The following is a 22838-nucleotide window of genomic DNA, read 5'->3' as shown; positions in this document are numbered from 1 at the left end:
CTCTCTTTTTGAGAATGTTTGTGTTTTATTTTGTTCGCTGTCACAGCGACTGTTTGTATGGGCGCAAGACAAATGGACCCAGTATTTACAACAGGTTTCACACAAAACACACCGACCTCTGCACCCGGCATTGAGCGGAGTGCTTGGAGGTTCAGTAGAGGCCTTTTGGGGGGTGGTCCGGCCAGCGCGAGACTTTGCCCCCTCCTCTTCTTTTTGTCTGGATCAGGACGACGGCGGAGGCGCCGGATCCAACGCCAGCTTGGGACGTGGTCCCTGACGCTTGGGGAAGGGTAGCGTCTAGCGGAGCGAGAACGCAGTCTTGGCTCAGCTTTGGCTGGCTGAGCTGCGGCGGCAGCAGCAGAAGGAGCGGTCGATGCAGGTCTCACCGGCTGCTGAGGCGGTGTAGGCTTGGGGCGCCCGGAAGCAGCCATGGAGCTCGAGCGCTTTGGCAGGAAGTGTCGCATAGCTTGGGACGTCTTCTGTGCTGCAGAAAATCGCTCAGCGAATCCTTCCACAGATGGCCCGAACAGGCCTGTGGGGGAAATAGGAGCATCGAGGAAGGGGACCTTATCCGTGTCCTTGATTTCCGTCAGCGTGAGCCATAGGTGGCGCTCGAGCACGACCAAACTGGCCATGGATCTGCCAATTGCCTGTGCCGTGGCTTTAGTAGCGCGTAGAGCCAGGTCTGTGGCGCTTCGCAACTCTGTCAGAGTGGCGGGGTCCAGGGCAGACTTGTCTGACTGCGCGAGAAGCTTGGCCTGGAACACCTGGAGAATCGCCATGGAGTGCAGCGCTGAGGCAGCCTGTCCGGCCGATGTGTAGGCGCGTCCGGCGAGGGCCGAAGTCGTTCTACACGGCTTGGACGGATGGGAAGCTTTAGTTTTCCAGCCGGGCGGGCAGAGGTGGGCGGCCACTGACTCATCCAGGGGAGGCAGCTTCTCGTATCCCTTGTCTTCAGCGCCGTCGACGGAAGTGAGGGCAGAGGAAGACGAGGTGTGCAGGCGCGCTGAGTAGGGGGCGCGCCAAGATCTGGTGAGTTCCTCGTGAACCTCAGGGAGGAACGGAGAAGCCCGCTGGCGAGGGGCCTGGCGGCGCCCCGGCAGGAACCACTCATCGAGGAGGCTGCGTGGGGGCTCCTCTGGAGGAGACCACTCCAATCCCAGCTCGTCCACAGCCCTGGTCAGAACGCGGAAGAGCTCGGCGTCCATGCCAGTTTTGGTCCTGGGATCGCTGGTATCAGAAGACGGCAGGGGGGCGGGGTCATTAACAGAGCCCGACAGCTCCTCAGCGTCCAATGCAGCCAGTGACATGCTGCATTTGAAACAACGCCTATTTGCTCTTTTAGTGAAATGAATGAAATCGCCGGATGGCGGCAGGGGAGGATGCGTTACAGCCGGCGTCAGCGAGCGGCGAGTCAGCTGCAGAATCACTCCGCTGCAGATGCTTGTCACGGCGAGTTGGCTTCTTTTCTTGTAAGCGCGAAGAGTCGTCGCTGAAGGAGAAGAAATCTGGTTTCCTATGGCGAAGCGGCCGCTTATATAGCCACTGGCCCCGCCCCTTCCGGCGGGCATCTTCGCCATAGGCTCGTGCAGCAGCACCGCTGCCAAATCATTGGTTCGTTTCGTTTCTCTGCACGATCCAATGGCCGTGCAGTTTCACTGCGATTATAAAAAAGGGTTTAGTCAAGGAGAAAAAAGGACTTTTTTCCATAGCGTCTAACGACGCAGTACGAGTGTAGTATCAATAGGGAACTCACTTTTTAGCTGGTGTTATTATTGTCCAGCAGACTGGGCAATGTTGGAAAACATCACAGTAGGAATTTCCATGGCTAATATACACACGTTCTCCCATAGAGAGTCACAGGCGGCTGGAGACAGCAGCATGCTTCAGTGCATTTAGATTTATAAACCCTGAGTGTGTGTGACACTGATGAATGCAACTGTGTAGAAGGGAAAAAGCTTAATGCATTGCTCTACTTTACAAAGTCTCCGCATGCGCCTCTTCTTCTAAAAATTATATGTGAATGGACTAAACAATGGGTGTTTTTTTCTAGTGTTAGATCGTGTGAGGCCACAATTTTTCTCACATATCAGTATTATCAGTATATCTCTCTCTCTCTGAAATGTTCTAAGTTTGTTCTTTCAAAAGCTTGTGAACAGAAGGGCAGGGAATGGGAACAAATAAACAGTGCTGCTGTCATTCAGGCACCTGCTTTCACTTGAAAATGTTGTCTTTGCATCCGCTTTAATATCCTATATCCTTGTTTCTGGAGAGAAACATGATTATTTTGTGTGGAAAGCAAATTGCTCCATCTCTCTTTGACATTTTGCCATCGCCTCACAAGACCAATGGGGCAAAACTGAAATGTGGGCCAAATCAGCCACTGTACATTTTCAGGTACGATGCACCAATTACGTGTGTGTGAGTGTGTGTCTGAGAGAGAGAGAGAGAGAGAGAGAGAGAGAGAGAGCCGTTGTCATCAAAATAAAATAAAATAAAAAATATCTCTTTTATTTTAATTTTTTTATGAAAGAGTCAGCTGGCCGGTAAAATACACTCCACTTAATCTGACACCTTCTAATTAACTTTAACCGCAGGATTTTACAGACCTCATTCCAGTAAGAAAGCTGCTGGTAAACTATTAAATAAAGATTGTCCAGTCAACAGATCCCAGAAGTGAGTAATTAATTTAAAGTTGTCACTCAGTAGGAAGTTCATGGTAATGAACTACCAATCAAAAGTCTGAACAAATAAAATTTACAGTCATTCTGACAGATTTCATAGGCATTAAAAACCTCTTGTAACAAGTCATTAATACAAGAAAAGTGTTACATGTTTGTTTTGCTTCTTTGGTTCATAGATTTTTATGATTATAAACACAGTTTAACAAGATTTGAGAGAATACAAGGAAGCTGATGCCAGAATCCATTAAATTTCCTGATACACAAGCCCTGCAAGTGTGCGGTGTCTTTAAATACGATGTATATTGACACATAATGTCTTGCTAACAGTAATTGTATTGTTTAGTTTTCCTGTTAACCATTAGAACAACTATAAAACCTAATTACAGCAGAATTCCTGAAAGACTCTGCTCTAAAATTCTTGATGCCATCATTTGTGTTTTTTTATACCTCAGATAAACCACAAAGCACAAATTAGAATTGTTTCATGTCACATCGTAACAGATATATACTGTGAGTGCATGAAGTGATTGCATGAATCATCTCAAATATTATCCCTTTAAAGATATATAGAACCAGTCAAAAGTTTGGACATTCCTGATCTGAATGCATTTCTCATAATCCTACAGAACTTTTAGCCTAAAGGCTTATGCTTAAATCCTTGAAATTAGTTTAGCAGACAAATATAATTTAAGAGCAAATGCTGAAGCAGTCATGTGTCCAGAATACATAAAATCCCAGAATGCTCCCTAATGAAGAGAAAGATGTCAAGGATGGTGGATGGTTTTGAGGAAGCTTAAATATAACAAAGCTTTGATTTAACTAGACTTTACTGTTATTCTAAAAAGTGAAAAATAGCAATAATAATAATAAAAAAAGAGTGATACTGTCCAAACATTTGAGTCGTACTTTGTTGATATTTCCCAGAAATTCTGGTTTGTGTATTTGATATTAAATGCCAGCAATTAATTCAGGCCAACACAGACTCATTCAAATCTTTTACAAACTGACATGAAAATGAATGCTGATTCTCATACACAAAAAAAAACAAGACAGCAGCAAGACAGCATATTTATGCAGCAGATTTACACAGTTTAATGTTATGGCCTCAAAACACTTTTTCCTTCTTGTATGAATTGTAAACTAACACATTTTCATATTTGCATAACCAGTTCAATATGTACAGTGTGGCTTTTCTGGCATGGTAAACTTGCACTGTAGCTCACCTGGTACAACACTTGCATATTTGTGGTACAGAAACACTTTTCCTTATTGTATGAATTGTAAACTAACACATTTCCATGTTTGCATTACCGGTTCACACCTCCTCATTCACGAGCAAACCTATGCTGCGTTAAAACAGGAAAAAATGGCTCATTTTTCATTTATTAAAAAGCAATACTAAATATAGAGAAAATAAGATTTGGTGGTTTTAAAATAAACAACAAATCACAGTCATTTTAGAAAATTGTACATTCCAAAAAGTTGAAATTGTTATACAGAAATAACCAGCAGCATTAAAAAAATTTAATGCATTTATTTGCCAAATTACAGCCAAAATTCATTAACTTTTAATAACTGACTACTTACCTGTATTTTTAAAGTCTTAAGATGGTTTAAGCCTCAGTTTTCTTGTGACTAGCAAGCAACCCGATGTTGTATGTAGATACATTTCACACAATATTTAATTCAAATAAACAGGACATGAATGTTTTTAAAACTGACAAGTTTTACAAATGCATTAAATAATTTTCATTTATTTTAAATAAAACACTAGGAATACTGAAAATATTTAATTTATTTTTAAAATGAAGATTTTTTCAAATGTGAAATCAAAACCAAAAAAAAAAGTAAATGAAATAAACTGTGGGATTTTGAGTCATTAATTTTGGTTAATCACAACTCAAATAATTCTCTTCAATGATAAACACAGTCATTTTATAAAGTTAATACAAGTGTTTATTTGGCTGTATTTAAAATGACTTTATTATTTTTGGAGAAATATGTAAAACAGGCAGTATGGCTATTCTAAAATTTTTTTAACATTATCACTTAAGGTTTAGTGGTATATTATTTTTAAATTCAAAAAATCATTAACCTTTTGTAATCATGCAAAGCATATTTCATTTGATATTCAATAACTTCATAAAAAGCCCATGTAAAGTAATAAAATTTGCCAGGTTCCTATTCATCTGTTTTGGATCAGGGTTAATCTTTAAAAAAAATGTTAACTTAAAAACATTATAAATAAATAAATAAATAAAATATTTATAGTAAAATAAAGTAAATACTGAAATAAACATTAACTGAAATAAGACAAAAGAAATATATTTTAAATAAGAAAATATTACTTATTTTATTTCAGCTAGTTGCAAGACATTTCATTTTCACTAAAGTTAAACTGAACTACTTAAACTAAATTTATTTTTGATTGTTATAAAAAGACGCAACAAAATGAATATCAATTTAAAATGAAAACATAAAAATAAACACTAATTCAAACATTAATAAAAGAAAAAGAGTATATCAGTGACACTAAAATAACACTGTTTAGAATCAAATTTTAAACTTTTACTTTTTTTCATGCAAGAGAATTTGTAATATAACTATTTTTGCAGATTTCTCAACGGACACTCGCATTTTGAGCCTTGGTTGGAGGTATTTTTAGGGACATGTGAAAAATATAATTTGTTAGTTAAATGCTTATTTTTTTTATTAATACATACTTAAGTAAAAAAAAAAAAGTAAATGAAATAAACTGTGGGATTTTTAGTCATTAATTTTGGTTAATCCCAACTCAAATAATCTCTTCAATGATATTCAGAGATTTTATAAAGTTAATACAAGTGTTTATTTTTGTGATATTTACAAAGCGACTTTATTATTTTTTAGAGTGTATGTACTGTACAGTATGGCTATTCTAAACTTTTTTTAACATTATCACTTAGGTTTAGTGGTACATTATTTTTAAATGCAAAAGAGCATTAACCTTTTAGCGCCACTCAAAGAATATTTCATTTCCGAACTGCCACAATTCATACAAAAGCCCATGTACTGTAATAAACTTTGCCAGGTTCCTATTCATCTGTTTTGGATCAGGGTTAATCGTTTAAACTAAAATGTTAACTTAAAAACATTATAAATAAATAAATAAATAAAATATTTATAGTAAAATAAAGTAAATACTGAAATAAACATTAACTGAAATAAGACAAAAAAATATATTTTAAATAAGAAAATATTACTTATTTTATTTCAGCTAGTTGCCAAGACATTTCATTTTCTCTAAAGTTAAACTGAACTACTTAAACTAAATTTATTTTTTGATTGTTATAAAAAGACGCAACAAAATGAATATCAATTTAAAATGAAAACATAAAAATAAACACTAATTCAAACATTAATAAAACTAAAAGAGTATATCAGTGACACTAAAATAACACTGTTTAGAATCAAATGTTATGCACTTTTACTTTTTTTTCATGCAAGAGAATTTGTAATATAACTATTTTTGCAGATTTCTCAACGGACACTCGCATTTTGAGCCTTGGTTGGAGGTATTTAATTTTCACAGAAACAATGTCTATATTTAAAAATATTTAATAAAGTGCTTGCTATTACTATATTTTCTTCAGTAGATGCTAATCTAATTCATAAAGACTTTAATTTTAAGAATTCCAAAAAAAAAAAAAAAACCTTACTTAACTGAGTTTTATTGATATTTTATGGGTTCACTGCTAACAAATAAAAACAAGTGTCTGTCCCGCCACATAGTTGATAAAGACAAACACATTCAAAAAACACATTTTAAAGCGCTATGCTGTGTGTGTAGCAGAACGGTCGTGCTGTGGTGGGTTTGGAGCATCTGTGCAGGCATCAGTGTGTGCTGCAGAATGAGGCTAATTAAAGGTTCCATGTGGCCGATCAGTGTTTTAATGTCCCTCCCCACCAAACATCCGTCTCAGGTAATGGGGTGTGGCTATACAGCAGCTTCACACCAAACACACACACACACACTCATATGGCACACTGTCACACCCCCCCCAAAGGTTTTAACACTTCCTTCAGGACTGTATGCCTGACTGGAGAAGCGCCATTCCTGCATCAAACGTCACAAGTGCATTGTGGGATAGCTGTGTCATCACCGGCACCTAATTGATGGTGCAACAGGAGCTGAGGCAGTTTTCTGATGACAGCGGGTGATGTATCGAAGGCCCTGTTTTAACAGTCTGACCTTTTTAAGGAAAGACAAAGAAGAATAACCATCAATGAAACATGAATCATTCGGCTATAAGTTATTGCGGGCTTGTATAAATCATTTGCATTAGAAATCATTTGTTATAAACCGGCGTTAACATCTTTTGTGCTCTACATGAGGACTGGAGGAACTCTTAAAGGTTGTCATGATAGATGAGGAACATGCAGATGCATCTGTTCACATTCAGTAGCATTTAATAAATATTTAAATATGTTCTAAAAAGGGATATTAAAGTCAACTAATACTGTAACCACAAAAAGTTACTTGAAATTAGTTCATAAAAACTAATAAAACTTGAACATTTTAGTTTTTGTATAGTTTAACTTGAAGTACTAAAATAACACAATAGAAATAAAGCAAAACTAGTAAATAAAATTAATAAAAAAACTATGCAGACAAAAAAATAAAAAAACAACAACAAAATCACTAAAAATGTAACTAAAAAATTGATATATATATAGATATATATATATATATATATATATAAACAAAAATATAATAGTATTTAAATTGTACTAAAATAACACTGGTTTTTGATATATATGCCATTATTTAAAGTTTAAATATTTGACTTAAAAATTTAAATACTGTCATTATTTATGCACACTTATTTGCTTTTATTGTCTGTAAACCTGTATGTTTTGCATGTTACACAGCCCCTGCTGGTAGATGTTGTAACTGCATTATTATAGCCAAATACATCTTTCTCCATTAATAAGCATTAAAATGTCTGACAAAACTCCGATAAGCCGTTTGTGTATTTCCAAGAGTCGCATCTTCCATTAAGATGAATGAAAACGCTAAAGCGAATAGCTCTCTGCAAGTATTGCAGACCTCCTTGATAAGCACAATGCTATATTCCTCAGTGTTTTACTGCTTTGGTGTAAAATCACATATGACAGGTGAATTCTGACAGTACAGCAAACCTTGCCTGGGTCGTTAGTGCTAATATCACATTTCTTTGCCAATCCCTCATCGTTTTTGTGCTTCATTGACTATTTCTCTTCAAAAGATATTAAGTATTCAAACCTCATTTGCGTCCTTATTTTTCAATTTGCTGCCGCAGTAGTTTAATTTATTCCATATAATTTCTTTTTTCCGAGAGGGACATTAATCATTGCCTGTTCCTTTTAGTGCCTGTGGGATTCTTCTTCCTTCTGTTTTTAATCAATAACACGAGGGCCCCTCCTTCGCTGAGTAAGATAAAACAGTTAGCTAAAGGATATCTGCTCTCTTACTGGAGCTGCTGCGCACCGATCGCCGCCGGATCGTACCTGGTCATGTCATACATACGCCGTTCTACAAATACAGGTTAAAAAGAAATCAAAACTGGAGTTCTGTGGCTTTTAGTCCATGTCTGTCAGCAACCATGCAATTGTATGCAAATGCAAATTGATTAAATTAATTTTCAGGAGATTTATGCATGTAGGGTTTTGACTACTTTTTTAGCAATTACATTGGAAAAGTTGAGAATCGTTAGGATGTGAAATGAGATAAATGCTTGGCAAAAAACGTGGCATACAATGACATCTACTTATGAATTCAATACCTCAGATGATTCATAAAATGCACACTGCTAAAAAAAATAATAATGAAGAAAGAAAAAAATATCATAAGACTCTTCAATTCTGCTCAATTAATTTATTATCTCAAGACTCGAATAAACCTGATCAAGAACACAGTTTTCTTTGAAGGCAGTCTGTTTATTAAGATAATATGTTAATTTATGGGAAGCGCTATTAAGATGTTCTTCAAAAAGAGTGCCGGTCAGCATTTTTCCAAACTTGGCCTCCTTAATTACATCATTCTTTTGCTGTCATTAAGGATATTAAAAATTCATTAACGGGACAAGTACTGCTGAGCTGCAACAAATCAGACGAGAAGTCCCTTGATGTTCTTCTAAAGGCCATAACTGTCATTAAGTCCACTGTCACGCCAACCAAGTTTTTTAAGTCTTATACTTTAAAGGAACACTCCACTTTTTTTGAAAATAGGCTCATTTTCCAACTCCTCTAGAGTTAAACAGTTGAGTTTTACCGTTTTCAAATCCATTCAGCCATTCTCCGGGTCTGGCAGTAGCACTTTTAGCATAGATAAGTGTAGATCATTGAATCGAATTAGACCGTTAGCATCTCGCTCAAAAATGACCGAAGAGTTTCTATATTTTTCCTATTTAAAACTTTACTCTTCTGTAGTTACATCGCATACTAAGACTGACGGGAAATGAAAAGTTGCGATTTTCTAGTCTGATATGTCGAGGAACTATACTCTCATTCAGGCGTAATAATCAAGGAACTATTATGCAGCGCCTGAAAATAGTCTCCCTGTGCAAGCAGGCGGTCACGTTGGTTATATTGACGGAAGTTAGCCTATTTGCAGCTGCTGCATAATATCATTGTGCCTGCTGCATCCATGGTACGGCAGCAAAGTTCCTTGATTATTACGCCGCTATGAGAGTATAGTTCCTAGTCATTTTTGAGCAGGATGCTAACGGTCTAATCAGATTCAATGATCTATTCTAAGCTTTGCTAAAATCCTAACGCCAGAACCAGAGATTGGCTGAATGGATTTGAAAATTGAAACCTCAACTGTTTAACTCTAGGGGAGTTGGAAAATGAGCCTATTTTCAAAAATATCAAAAAAGTCAATACTGAATTCAAAAAATTATTTACATAGTATGTCATCTAATAATATTTGCTAAGAAAAAGCCCTCAAATGAAGTTCATTAAGAAACATTTACCAAGCTACCATGTTATTTTTTCCATTATACATTCCAGTAGTATTTATTTTAGACACCTGTACAGTTGCAATACGGCTGTTCCTGGATCATTTTACCAAATAAGTGTCAGGGAGGCTTTAGGAGCTAAAAGAAATTCAGTAAGCTTGTGTTTGCTGGTCAAAAAGCTCCTCTAATGCGCTTGTCCCTAATATCTGACTGTATTTAACATTTACACCCCATTTTGTCGGTCATGGCCCAATGATTTCGCACAACAATTTCATCGGAGCTGAGGGCTGGTGCGCAGTCTTGTTTTGCTGTGTACACAGCTCAGTGGGTGTATACTGTAGAGTTTTATTGATATTGCTCTAAGATAGCTTTGCTCTGGGCCTCCCTGTTTGCCCCTCCATCGAGGAGTCAGTGCCGTAGGTGACCCGACAGATCAATTTATCTGAGCGAGAGCAGGAATCCGTGAGAGGCATCTTTACCAAAGAATGAATTAAAGAAACGTAGTGGGGACAGATGAGTTTCTGTGTTGACCTGGAGTTGAATAATCCAAAAATCATATTTTTTGTACGCTACAAAAATGTACCACTTGTTTCCTAATAAAACAAGAAGCCATCGAACGTATTGCTTTTATAAAATGCCCAATAAAATGCAAAAAGCATGTCTCATAAACATTGGCTTAACCAACTGCAACCCGTCACCATGAAAAAAAACAAAAAACATTGTGCATGCATCAAGCCATAAAAATAAAAACACCATTAAATCTGCTCAACAACTTCTCTTACTATGTTCTTGTGCACCATCAAAATTATTTAATGGCCAATTTGGCTAAAAATGTTTGTCATTTCCATTAAGGAATGACAGAATAACATTTACAACTTTATCTTCATTCTGTAAATTCTTTTAAATCACTGACAAAAAATTGGATGAGCTAAAACAATCACGTTATGTCAGGGCAATGATTCGAAGCACATTCATGGGGTCCACTAACCTCTTCGGGGGTCCGTGACTCCCTCTAATACCCCTCAATTTGAACACTGCATTACAGTAATCATATTTCCAAAACTGCTAAACTTTAACAAACAGCCAGATAGCTAATCTTTTCATGCTAATCTTCCTTCTTTGAAACTGAAAGCATCTTGTGCACCCCCCCGCCCCAAATCGCTTCAGCGACATTAAGGCGCGTCTTCAACGGAAAGCACGATAATGGCGAGTTAAAACATCCACAGCCCCACGCAGCCACGGGAAGCTAGCGGACAACGGTACGAACGCAGGGTAAACGCGGGGGTAATAACGCTGATGAGATCTTAGCGGGGGTGATTTCATTCAGATGTGAATTAGAGCCAAAAACCGGACTCATGCTGGGATTGTACTTAGGCCAATCTCTGTCACTTACACTCACTTACTGTTAATGTGGCCCCCTCCAGGAAGCACACGATTAACTAGCCCAAACTCCAGGACTTATTTCTGGATTATTATTATTACCGCTATCCCGAAACAGCGAGAGTGCATGTTGGTTAATGGTTATCTCAATGGGCCTGTGCAAAAGGCGGTGAAGATCCCTATAGCTTTATTTCTGTTGACAGACAGAAAAGTTTCACTCAAATAAGAGGACATTAAAGTGCGAACGAGTCACAGCAGGAGCAGTGTGGTTATTGGGGTGCAAATGGAAAAGTTAGTTTTGGTGGGGTGTGTTTACTTGAAATGGGTTTACAGATCAGCAGTTTAGCTACGATTACTATGATGTAAACAACTACATCAGGGGAACCAATTGATTGTCGAATCAGGTGATATTTTTCAGATGTGAGCAGTGTGGTACCATCAAATATATTTACAATACAGCAAGACAATGAGTGCCTTATTGCTTTTATGAAGTGATTACAAAAAACTATTAAACATTATTATTTTACAAATACAGTCACTGATATGCAAACTATTAGAAAATTAGATGAAATTGCAGTGATGTCACACAACAGGAAAAAAGATGTGGCATATAAAAGAAAAAAAAAATCAACCCTGGAAATGTGTCTTAATAACTTACAGTTATTATAGTATATTAGTATTAGTAGTATATTATATTTTGATTTTGATTATATTACTCACTACAATTAATCAATCAATTAAAAATTAAAAAAATAAATTAACAATTTAAATAAAAACAAGTAATTAAAGAAATAATAGTATAGGTAATTCCATGCAAAGGTCAAACTTTCCATGGAAAAAGTTTTTTACCGATGGTTTTTACTATACTGATAGCACAGATATTCAAATATTCATGTGAGGTCTCCCTTAAAGTTTTTGAAGCATTTTCTTTTATTTTTAGTGCATGATTATCCACAGTCTGGTAAGTGCTATTTTCAGGCTTGTCACATCCATAACAGCAAATATTCCTCATAAATAGACACATCAAAATTAAAATAAAGTAACAATTATATGTTCTGTGAAGAGCCATCGCTTCTCTATTTGTTGGGTATTATTGTGTCTGGTTTGTGCATTTTATTTCACAGAAATCCTAAAAAATTTGTAGTCTCTCAGAAACAATGTCCTTTTTTGTCACATCCATAACGTGTGATTATTTACCTTTTTTAACACAGAAAACCTGTGCATAGACTGATATTTTTCTGATGTTTAGACTCTATCGACAAGGGTTTATTCAAATATAAACCGATTTTTGGTATATTGGTAACACATACATTCTCTAAGCATTTATGTGTCACATCCATAATGCTAGAATTGCCCGTATTCAATCAGTAAATAAATACGTACAATGGGTGTTAGATCTTCAAGTGATTTATCAGAATTTGCTGAGTATTTTTTTGGTTAAATCACATTTTCACATCCTGTGGATTTTTTTTTTTTTTTGCAGCATGTTTTACAAACAACAACACTATTTCAGTCTTCATGTGCCTTGTTGTTTCTTTGTAAATTATTTGCAACATTTTCAAGCAATTTTTGAAAATGGAATAAAAATTGTTAAAATAACAATCTAACACCTTTATTAATTAGATGTTAATTTCCTTGAAAGTGTAAAACATGCAGTAAAATGCACAGCTAATGCTGCTAAGCAGAATATTTTCCCACAATGCAATGTACATGACCTGACTTTCCATTTCCAGTGTGAGGAATGAATAATTTGCACCAACCTGAATAATGCAATAAAACCAAATGCATGTTTGTTGAATATGAATTTGCCCAGGAGAGATGCAGGGATTTCTATGCTTGTTATTTTTGAATGAGTAAAACTGGGGAAAATGTCCCTGAAGACTCAAAGCCTCCAGCTGGGCTTCTGTTCCGCTTGTGTTATGTGGAATCTGTCTTTCTGAAACTGAGTCATCTGGACCGTTTGCTTAAGCACTAGATCTGATATTGAAATGATCTCACTGCAGACACGCCTGCTAAGAGTGTGTGTGTGTGTGTGTGTGTGTGTACACACTCTTATGTCTTCTTATGGCCTGAGGCCCTACATTAGAAAAGGTCTGGTTTCAATATGGAAGACACATTTTCTGTGTTACAGCAGATAAAAATGCTAATAACCTGCTGTGTTTATGTGTACATAAGAGTTTAATATGCAAAAATATTTGTGAAATATTGCCACATAACTAATAGAAGTATTTCTAATTTACAAAATGCTTTACTTGTGTTATGTTAGTGTTAAATAAAAATGTCTTTTTTTTTTAAGGTTATTAGATTTTTTTTTTTTTTTTTTTTTTTTTAGATTTTTTTTTAAAAAACTAAAAAGTAGAAAAATAAATAAAATACATAACTGTTGTGCATATATAATGTTTTTAATATGTGAAGCATATTTATGCAACACAACAGTAACTACTAGAAATGTAATTTACAAAATACTTAATTGCTGTTATATTAGTGAAATCAAAATGTATAGCATTTTAATTCAGGTTTGTGTAAAGGATTATTTTTAACACGCCATGCACTCATTGCATTATTCAGGTTTTTGCCAATTATTCATTCCTCACACTATAAAAAGGAAGTCATGCGCATTGCATTGTGGGAAACATTATTCTGTGCAGTGTGCTTTGCTTCAATGCTGCACATTTTACTGCATAAAAACACCACAGTGTCATGTTACACGTTTCATGTCAATCAACCTAAAATTGGCACTCTTGCATATTAAGCCAAAAAAGGAAATCTTTTACCAGAAAAAAAAAAAAAAAAAAAATATTGAAATGCTCCTTCATAAGTGCATGCTCTGTTCCCTGCCTTTTTGTCTCTTTCAGTCTCTCTGAATACATCAGGGTAATCAAACACCCCCTGTCGAGTATTTTAAAAGACCATATAGATCTGTGGCAACAGACCCGCCGAGAACAGCACAAAAGCTCCGGCGTATCTCTAGGGCAAACATGATAGCATTACAAAACGAGCAGCTTGTAAAGTGTCTGTGCATTGATGGAATAACATTTAATGACAGTCCAGGGGGAATGAAGGGGCTTTTGAGAGGGTTTAAACCCTACTGAAAGCCCTTCTCACCCTCAAAACACACCAGGATACTTTAAATCCCCTCCCAAAAGAAATCTTTCTAAAAACAGTAATGTCTGAGTTTATGCAGCTGATTTAATGCTAATTATGTAGTCATAAAATATAAATGGGTTGTTGACTATTACATTCTAATAATAAAAGGTATTTCAGATATTAACAAATATTTTAAAACAAAACTGTGAAAGTAGTTTATATAATAATAATAATTGATATTTTGAATTAACAATATTTAATCAATTTAATTTTTATTTTTCTGTTTGATTTAATTTATATTTTTTCTTTTTTTTTTTTTATTATTAATTTTATTAGTTAATGTCTATGCGGTGTTTATTACTTTTTTATTTATTCATTTTAAATGTATTAATTTTAGTTTATTTAGAAATTCTGTTAATTATTAATTATTAAATTATTACCATTCTGTTAAATAATAATTCATTTATTTATTAAATGATTTATTTAGTTTTAGTTATTTAAATACTTAAACTAAAAGAATAAGAAATGTTGTTGAAAGCTGAAATTAAATACTTTTTTTTTTATATTTAATTTTAGTTCACTTTTATTTTACTTCAAATAACTTTTTAAAACAAAGTTTTAGCTACCAATATCTGTGGTACCACTTAGAAATGATTGACTTCTAAAAAGCCCTATAAAAACATCAAATGAAATCTGATTCACAAGTATTAACTTAAATATCACTGATGATTTGTGAATTTTGGCACAGGCAGCCAATTTGTTACATTAAAAATTTTATTCTGTCATATTTTTTGGAAGAATTTTTGCATTTATCAGAAAAGAAAGCAGGTAGGAACGGTGTTCTACACTTCGCATAAATCAGTTTAGATATTTACCCTATTCCAGGGCTAATTTTGCAGGTTTATTTCCTAAAATGAAACCTCTTCATCAAACTCATTGATCCTTGCAAATCTGGAGCAATATGGTTGTTTGTATAATAAATTAACTTATGATTCATCTGATGTTTGGGGCTGGAGAGAGGGAGGGTTGCGTTTAGCTGGGGCTGCACAAGTTTCTGTGGTTAATTTAAAACATTAAAGCACGGGAACGAGCTTCTCCATCAAATGTCCAACTTCCATTTACATTTCTTGCATACAAGTCAATTTGTGTCTGGACCAGGCCATAAATCACTGCCAGGCCGGGCCACAGAGCCTGCAGATCCACAAATTAGCTGCGCACGCTTCTTAAACAGAAAAAAGGGCTCCAATTTAAAAAGCCATTTACACAGAGAACCAGCACTTAGCGGTTCAGTCTCTGCCCTCTCAGCGAAAACACAACAAACCTGTGCTGCTTCACGCAGTTTGACAGTAAGACGCTAATGCTTGCTTCCAGACAACGTGAACACGAGCCGAACAAAAGAAGAATCACAGATGAGATCCCTTTAAAATGTCATTGCTTCACTTACACAGCGAGGAGATTAAATCAAACGTCTTCTGCTTTAATTTTTCTCCTGAAAAAAAGACCCAAGTAATACACTCCACAGTTCTCAACATTGTCTCAGACTACTCAGTTTTGCCAAAAGACCAACTTTTGCAATCAAATCAGAGACCTAATATTAAATCGAACATTTTTACCACCAAATTCTCCCTAAATCACATTGCTATTCTGCTAATACCTCCTGCAAGCCTCTTGAGCAATAAAACTGTCCTCCGAGGAAAGTTTATATACCGCAGAGTGAATATAAAGTTTGTCGAAATGATTTCGTTTTAGCTTTAACTGCAATAATAACCATGGTTGGCATTCTAATTTAATACAAATCTGAAATAATTATTTTAAATGTTGCATCATAACTTCTTTTCTTGGTTTTAAAAGTTTAAAAAACAGTTAATAAGTAAATAAAACAATTAGTAAATAAATAACAAATACATTAGGATCAATATCAAAGACTCAGACTTTTTGACCATGTACTAAATGCTCAAATAAACTAATTTAACATTTTATTTCATGTTGATGAGCAAGTTTGTAAAGGTGGATGAAAAGATGCAGTAAAGGAGCAGAAAAGCAGTGGATGAAAGCATGCACCTGTAAATACATGAACTCTGTCTGCTTGGTTTTCCCCTGTTCCTTCAATATGGTACGGCTTTCAGAGTCACTGATCTCCCCTGCAGAAAACTCTGCGCTCTGTAAAACAGCTACTGCACTCCGACACGTTGCAGGAAATAATTGATGACCCCCTTCACGGGATCCTCAGACGGCACGTTGGGAAATCATTTTCAATCTTTGACTTAGCAGATGAAACAAATGCTCCCGGCTTACTTTGTCAATTCTCACTCCTTAGGGTCAAACAAAGTGGTTTTCCAGGGCCGGCCATGAGGCGAGTACGCGAGCAGCCAAGCTGAAAATGTCTCTTGTCCTCCACAAAATGGTGCAATGTAGCATTTCATTTAGCCCCCCTTTGTTATTTGTCTTTGACAGAGTTGTAATAGGAAGCACCTTCATATTCATTGAGCAGGTGACCCCTGAGCGCTGCGGGGCCCCTGAGCACGGCGGGCCCTCGGTGTACAGTGAGCCGGCTCAAAACTATTTATTCTGCACACTGAGCGCAGAACGGAAAAGTCTAAAAAAAAAAAAAAAGTCAGCAAGGAGATTGAAGTAATATGATACAATGAAATAATGAAATGAAGGCAAAGAAAGCAAGCAAGCAAGCACACATATATTTTCCAAATAGTTTGAATATATTATTTATATACATCTGAGGTCACAAGTTTACATCTTCCTTTCAGAATCATTAAAAATGTCAATTATTTTACCAAAATAAGGGGGATCATACAAAATGCATGTTTTTTTTTTTTTTTATTTAGTACTGACCTGAATAAGATATTTCACATAAAAAATGCACAAAGTCCACAAGAGAAAAAAATGACCCTGTTCAAAAGTTTACATCCACTTGATTCTTAACACTTGTTTGTCCTGAACAGTTAAACTGCCTGCTGTTCCTCAGAAAAAGCCTTAATGTCCCACAAATTCTTTGGATTTTCAGCATGTTTGTGTATTTGAACCCTTTCCATTGATGACTGTATGATTTTGATATCCATCTTTTCACACTGGGGACAACTGAGGCACTCATATGCAACTATTAAAGAAGGTTTAAAGAAGGTACTTTTGAACAGGAGATGTGTTCATTTTTCATATTTTGCCTAAATATCATATCTTTTCTGAAGAACAGCAGGCAGTTTAACTGTTCAGGACAAACAAGAGACTTATAAACTATCACTAAACAAAACAAACAGCTGTGGATCATTCAGGCAACAACACAGTATTAAAAATTGAGGGGATGTAAACTTTTGAACCAGGTCATTTTTATGAATTCAACTATTCAACTACTGTAAACATCTGTGAAATATCTTATGCAGACTTTTTTGTATGATCCCTCTTATTTTGATAAAATAATTAACATTTTTAATGATTCTGAAAGGGGGATGTAAACTTTTGACATCAACTGTTAAAAAAATCAAATGAAAAGACAATGGTTCTGAGAAAACCAGTCATTACTATTTTAGGAAAAAAAAATAAATGTATGGGTCAAAATTATTGGGGGAAAAATGCCAAAAATCAAATGAAAAGACAATGGTTCCATGAAGATATTTTGTAAACAATGGACCACAAAACCAGTTATAATTAGTAATATGCACAGGTAAAAATTTTTGGACAACTTTAAAGACAATTTTAATAATTTTTTTTTAATTTTTTTTATTTTTATTTTTTTTTTTGCACCCTCAGATTTTCAAAATTAATTCAGCCAAAATTTAATTAACAAAAAATTTGGAAAATTAATTTTAATGATAAATCAAAAACCAAATGAATTATTTAATTAAGTCAAAAAATATAAAACTACTGCAAACTTTTTAAAAATAAACATATGTATTCTGTTTGAGAGTTTAAGGAGAACAAGGAGGTCTACAATAACTGGAGTAGTGATTACTAGAAATTATGCAAGTGTGAATCAAAGCTGCAGTTGATTCTGTAGCTGCGGGCCAGAAGTGTGCAGCATTATCAACACAATACAGCCATATGGAGAACAGACGGCTCTCGCTCTCCGTCAGCATTCAGACAGACCCCTGTCCCCTGAACGCCCCCTCCACCACCACCACGGTCACTTTAGGGTTAGCGCTTTAGCATAACAACAAATGAAAGGGAAAGGCCATTTTATTCCCATTTGGAGGCATTATTGTGACGGACACAGGCGGAGGCAGGCATTCATTGTGATTTAGCGCTTGAGCTCGGCGGGCAGGGAGGCCTGGAGAATAACGGGAGATAATGAAAACATTATTTATTTAATTCACCCACACATCCACGCCATGAGAAACAAGAGGCCATGGATGTCGAAATGTAATTTGTCTCAACTAGGTGACAACACGTGGTCTAGATAACAAAGCACATCAACAAATTAGATAAACTAGGAACACTTAGTCAGTCTCATAAGAGAAACATCATGGAAAGGAATTTTATCTTGTACCACCAACTGATGTTACCACTGCAGTTCAGATTATTCTAAAAGCAATTTTTGTATATTAGAAAAACAATATATTGAAAGACAAAACATCAAAACATGCAATTGGCTTCAACTGTTTAGCTATAAATACACAAGGATATTTGTGTGTACTTTCAAAAAGGACAATTTTGAGCCCTTAGCCTTACCTTTTTAAAAAAAACAAAACAAAAAAAAAAAAAACAATGTTACTATACTATGTTTTTTGGACAGGTACCAATTAAATTAAATTACACTAACATTCAGAAGACTTTAGTTGTCTGTAAGATTATTACTTTTTTTCTTATTTTATGCTTACTAAGGCTGCATGTATTTGATAAAAAATACAGTAAAAACAGTAATATTGTGAAATATTATTACAATTTCAAATAACTGCTTTCTATGTGAATATATTGTAAAATCTGATTTATTCATGTGATGCAAAACTGAATTTTCTGCATCATTACTCCAGTCTTCAGCGTCACATGATCCTTCAGAAATCATTCTGATATGTTGATTTTCTGCTCAAGAAACATTTATTTTTAATATCAATGTTGAAAACAGTCAAGCTGCTTCATATTTGGTGGAAGTTGTGTTAAATTTTATTTTAACTTTAATTATTAGAAAGTCGAAAAAGAACAGCATTTATTTCAAATAGAAATCTTTTGTAACATTATAAATGTTCTTACTGTCACTTTTGATCAACTAAATGCATACCTGATGAATAAAAGTATTATTGAAACATATATATCAGACTGACCCCAACAGTAGTGTACAACATAAAAACATGATATGAATATAGTAATTCTTCAGTATAATGACATCTCATGTACTTCGTTATAAGGAGAATTTAATCAATAAATTATTTGATTAAATAAATACATAATTAAATAAATAAATGCAAATGCCTATTTATTAAATAAACCATAAATCACACATAGCTGTAAACTAAAGCCCAAGGTATAAAGTAATAAATTAACAAATACATAAATGAAATCCTCTGGCTCTTCTAAGACGGGCTCTAGTTTAATTATCAGTGTGGATGGTGTCGATAATTATCGGTCCATCTGCGTGTAATGAATAGACTGAGTCATAATCTCTCTCTGATGGCTTTAGGACACAGCAGGGTCCTCTAAAAGAGACTAGACTCTATTGATCCTCAACGTAAACGCTCTTTACAATGTTAATAGTCTAATTTGCTTCAATGATTTCTCCCTGTGTTTTGCTAGTCAAGGACAGGCTAATTTATACTTAACTGGAGGTCCCAGTCAACAGCCCGGGAACGAGAGACTTCCTGTATGAAAATGTAGGCCATTCCAGGGGGAAACCGATGATCGCACTGACCATTAGTTCTTCTTTATTTGCCCTTCTACAGGCAATTATCATGAATTAATGCGGCCGTGCCCGGTAACCGGCATTAGCCCTGTCAATGGAATGAAATTCTTTGGGCCAATAAAAAGCGAAAAACACACAAAGCTCTTAATGAGGATGAGGTGAGACATTAGCATTGTCTCTTCTGGAACTTAATAATGTATTACTTGCTGAAATGCTCATTTTCAGCTTTCAAATGCCTGCAGTAGGCCTAAAGTTCAACAATCAGAGATGTGTGAGCAGTAGAATAAGCAACAAATTTCATCATTTCATATCAGAGCAACTAGCATTAATTATATAGTATACATCTCCATAGTGCAGCTGCTTGGTTGTCCACACAAGACAGATGGAAAAGAAGACACAGATGGATATAATTTCCTTAAAAGTGCTGTTTTTGGCATTTCAAACATAAAATGTTCTCACATTAAGAAAATCTTGCGTCAGTCCTCCATGAGAGAGAAAAGGGACTTAAAAAACAATCAATACACTGACACTCTCCTACTGGAGTTGGTGACAGACACTATTAACCTTAAATCAACCTGTTTGCTAAATCACTGTCACTCAAAGCTAATAACAAGTGTAATCAAATACATTATGGTAATATAATTTGATTTCTTTGTACATTATGCAAATCAAACCTAAATATAACGAGTCATGACAGATGACCAGGATTCAAAGAGTCAAATATCTCTTTTTCATTATGCTAATGTGTTAACATGCAAAATCAACCTGGATTGCAACATAGTTTATAGCTAAGTGCCAAATAAATAAATTTACTGTTTAAAAGTTTAGGTCTCTTTTGCTCACTAAGGTTGCATTTATTTGATCAAAAATACAGTAAAACCAGTAATATTGTGAAATATTAAATTAGAATTTAAAAGATCTGTCTTCTATGTGAATATATTGCAAAAAGTTATTTATTCCTGTGATGCAGTGCTGAATTTTCAGCATCATTACTCCAGTCTTTAGTGTCACATGATCCTTCAGAATCATTCTGATTTGCTGATCTAGAAACATTTCTGACTTATTAATGTTGAAAACAGTTGTACTGCTTCATATTTTTGTGGAAACTATGATTGTTTTTCAGGTGAATAGAATTTCAAATGAACAGAACTTGTTTGAAATAGAAATCTGCTGTAACATTAAAAATGTTTTACTGTCATTTTTGATCAATTCAGTGTCTCCTTGATGAAAAAAAGTATTATTTGTTTTTCTAAATAATAAAAATTATCTTACTGACTCCAAAATATGCATTAATTATTTAATGCAGAATTATTTTCTTACGAATGAGAATCTAAAAATGTATTTAATTCAAAGATTATTGGAGTACACTAAAAAAAAAAAAAGTTGTTTCAACTTAAAAAAGTGTTTGTGCTGCCTTAAAATTTTAAGATAGTCAACGTGAAATGTTAAAGGAGAAGTCCACTTCCAGAACAAAAATTGACAGATAATGTACTCACCTCTTGTCATCCAAGATGTTCATGTCTTTCTTTCTTCAGTAGTAAAGAAATTATGCTTTTTGAGGAAAACATTTCAGCATTTTTCGCCATATAAAGGACTGATATGGTGCCCCGATTTTGAACTTCCAAAATGCAGTTTAAATGCAGCTTCAAATGATCCCAGCCAAGGAAGAAGGGTCTTATCTACCATTAAAAAACTTCTACAAAAAAAAAAAAGTCCACTATTTCTTCAAAAACATAAATTTCTTTACGACTGAAGAAAGACATGAACATCTTGGATGACAAGGGGTGAGTACATTCTCTGTAAATTTTTGTTCTGGAAGTGGACTTCTCCTTTAAGTTGTACTACGTGAAACGTGGACATTTGAGTTGAGTAAACTTAAAATTTTAAAGCAGCACAAAAAAATTAGTTTAGTTAGGTTTTTTTGTTGTTGTTTTTTTTACAGTGTACATTTTACAAGATAATACTATTTCAGTCTTTCTGCTTAAAAAAAGTTGTTTAATTCAATGTGCTACTTACAGTTTCCATGTGTTTATTTGTGAAATACTTGCAAAATGCTGTGATTGATCAATCAGAAAGTTTTCTAGAGAGTTTAAGTTTACAAAATGTATGCATCCCATTATAAGAAAAATATAGTTAAGTTTGATCCTGATCATGCTATTCCAGTCCACATCCTGATTATTATACATTTCACAGAGTGGCTAATCATAGACAGTAAAAGACAAATATAGAGAGAGTGAGAGCAAGGAAAATGAGCTTCGATCTTTCCCTGAGCTCACCCATCAAGAGATTTGGAGGTTAGTGAGTTGCTGCGGCCGATCAAGACCTTGCCCTGAGTGAGTCAGGCTAAATCAATGCTAATTACACTGCCATCTGCACGCTACTGCGTCCTGAGTCACACCTGTTCACTTAGAGAGAGACATGAGCGCTGGCCGTGAGTTTCTGACATCATTTCTACTCATTAGTCACTGAGAGTTTCTGTGCGCTCAATTCACGGCGCAGCAATTTAGCCCAAATACTTAACCTACTGAACACTCCTCAAACTTTAAAACCTCAACGACACGATCAAACTTAAGAGGCTGATCCAGCGATATAACAGCATAGTTTGCACCGGAACAAGTTTCCAAGGCGTTCGCTCACCAATAATCAGTGTCTGTCAATGTTTTGCCCACTGAAAGTGAGCTGCCATTACATCAGGCAGAGAAACAAATGAGGGCCATTTCTGCACCGCTGCTCTGTCTGATATGTCAATAAACTCGCTGCAGCGAGAGGAACAGCACAGATGGATTTTTCTCTCGCAGCCAGACAAACAGAGGGACACGTCTGAGTTTTCTCTTAGAGTGGAATCAGTCAGACAAAACGAGACGA

The sequence above is a fragment of the Labeo rohita genome, unplaced genomic scaffold (assembly GCF_022985175.1).
Source record: "Labeo rohita strain BAU-BD-2019 unplaced genomic scaffold, IGBB_LRoh.1.0 scaffold_109, whole genome shotgun sequence".
NCBI classification, from domain to species: domain Eukaryota; kingdom Metazoa; phylum Chordata; class Actinopteri; order Cypriniformes; family Cyprinidae; genus Labeo; species Labeo rohita.
The sequence above is the reverse complement of the archived record's forward strand: the minus strand, read 5'-3'. Positions refer to the sequence as shown.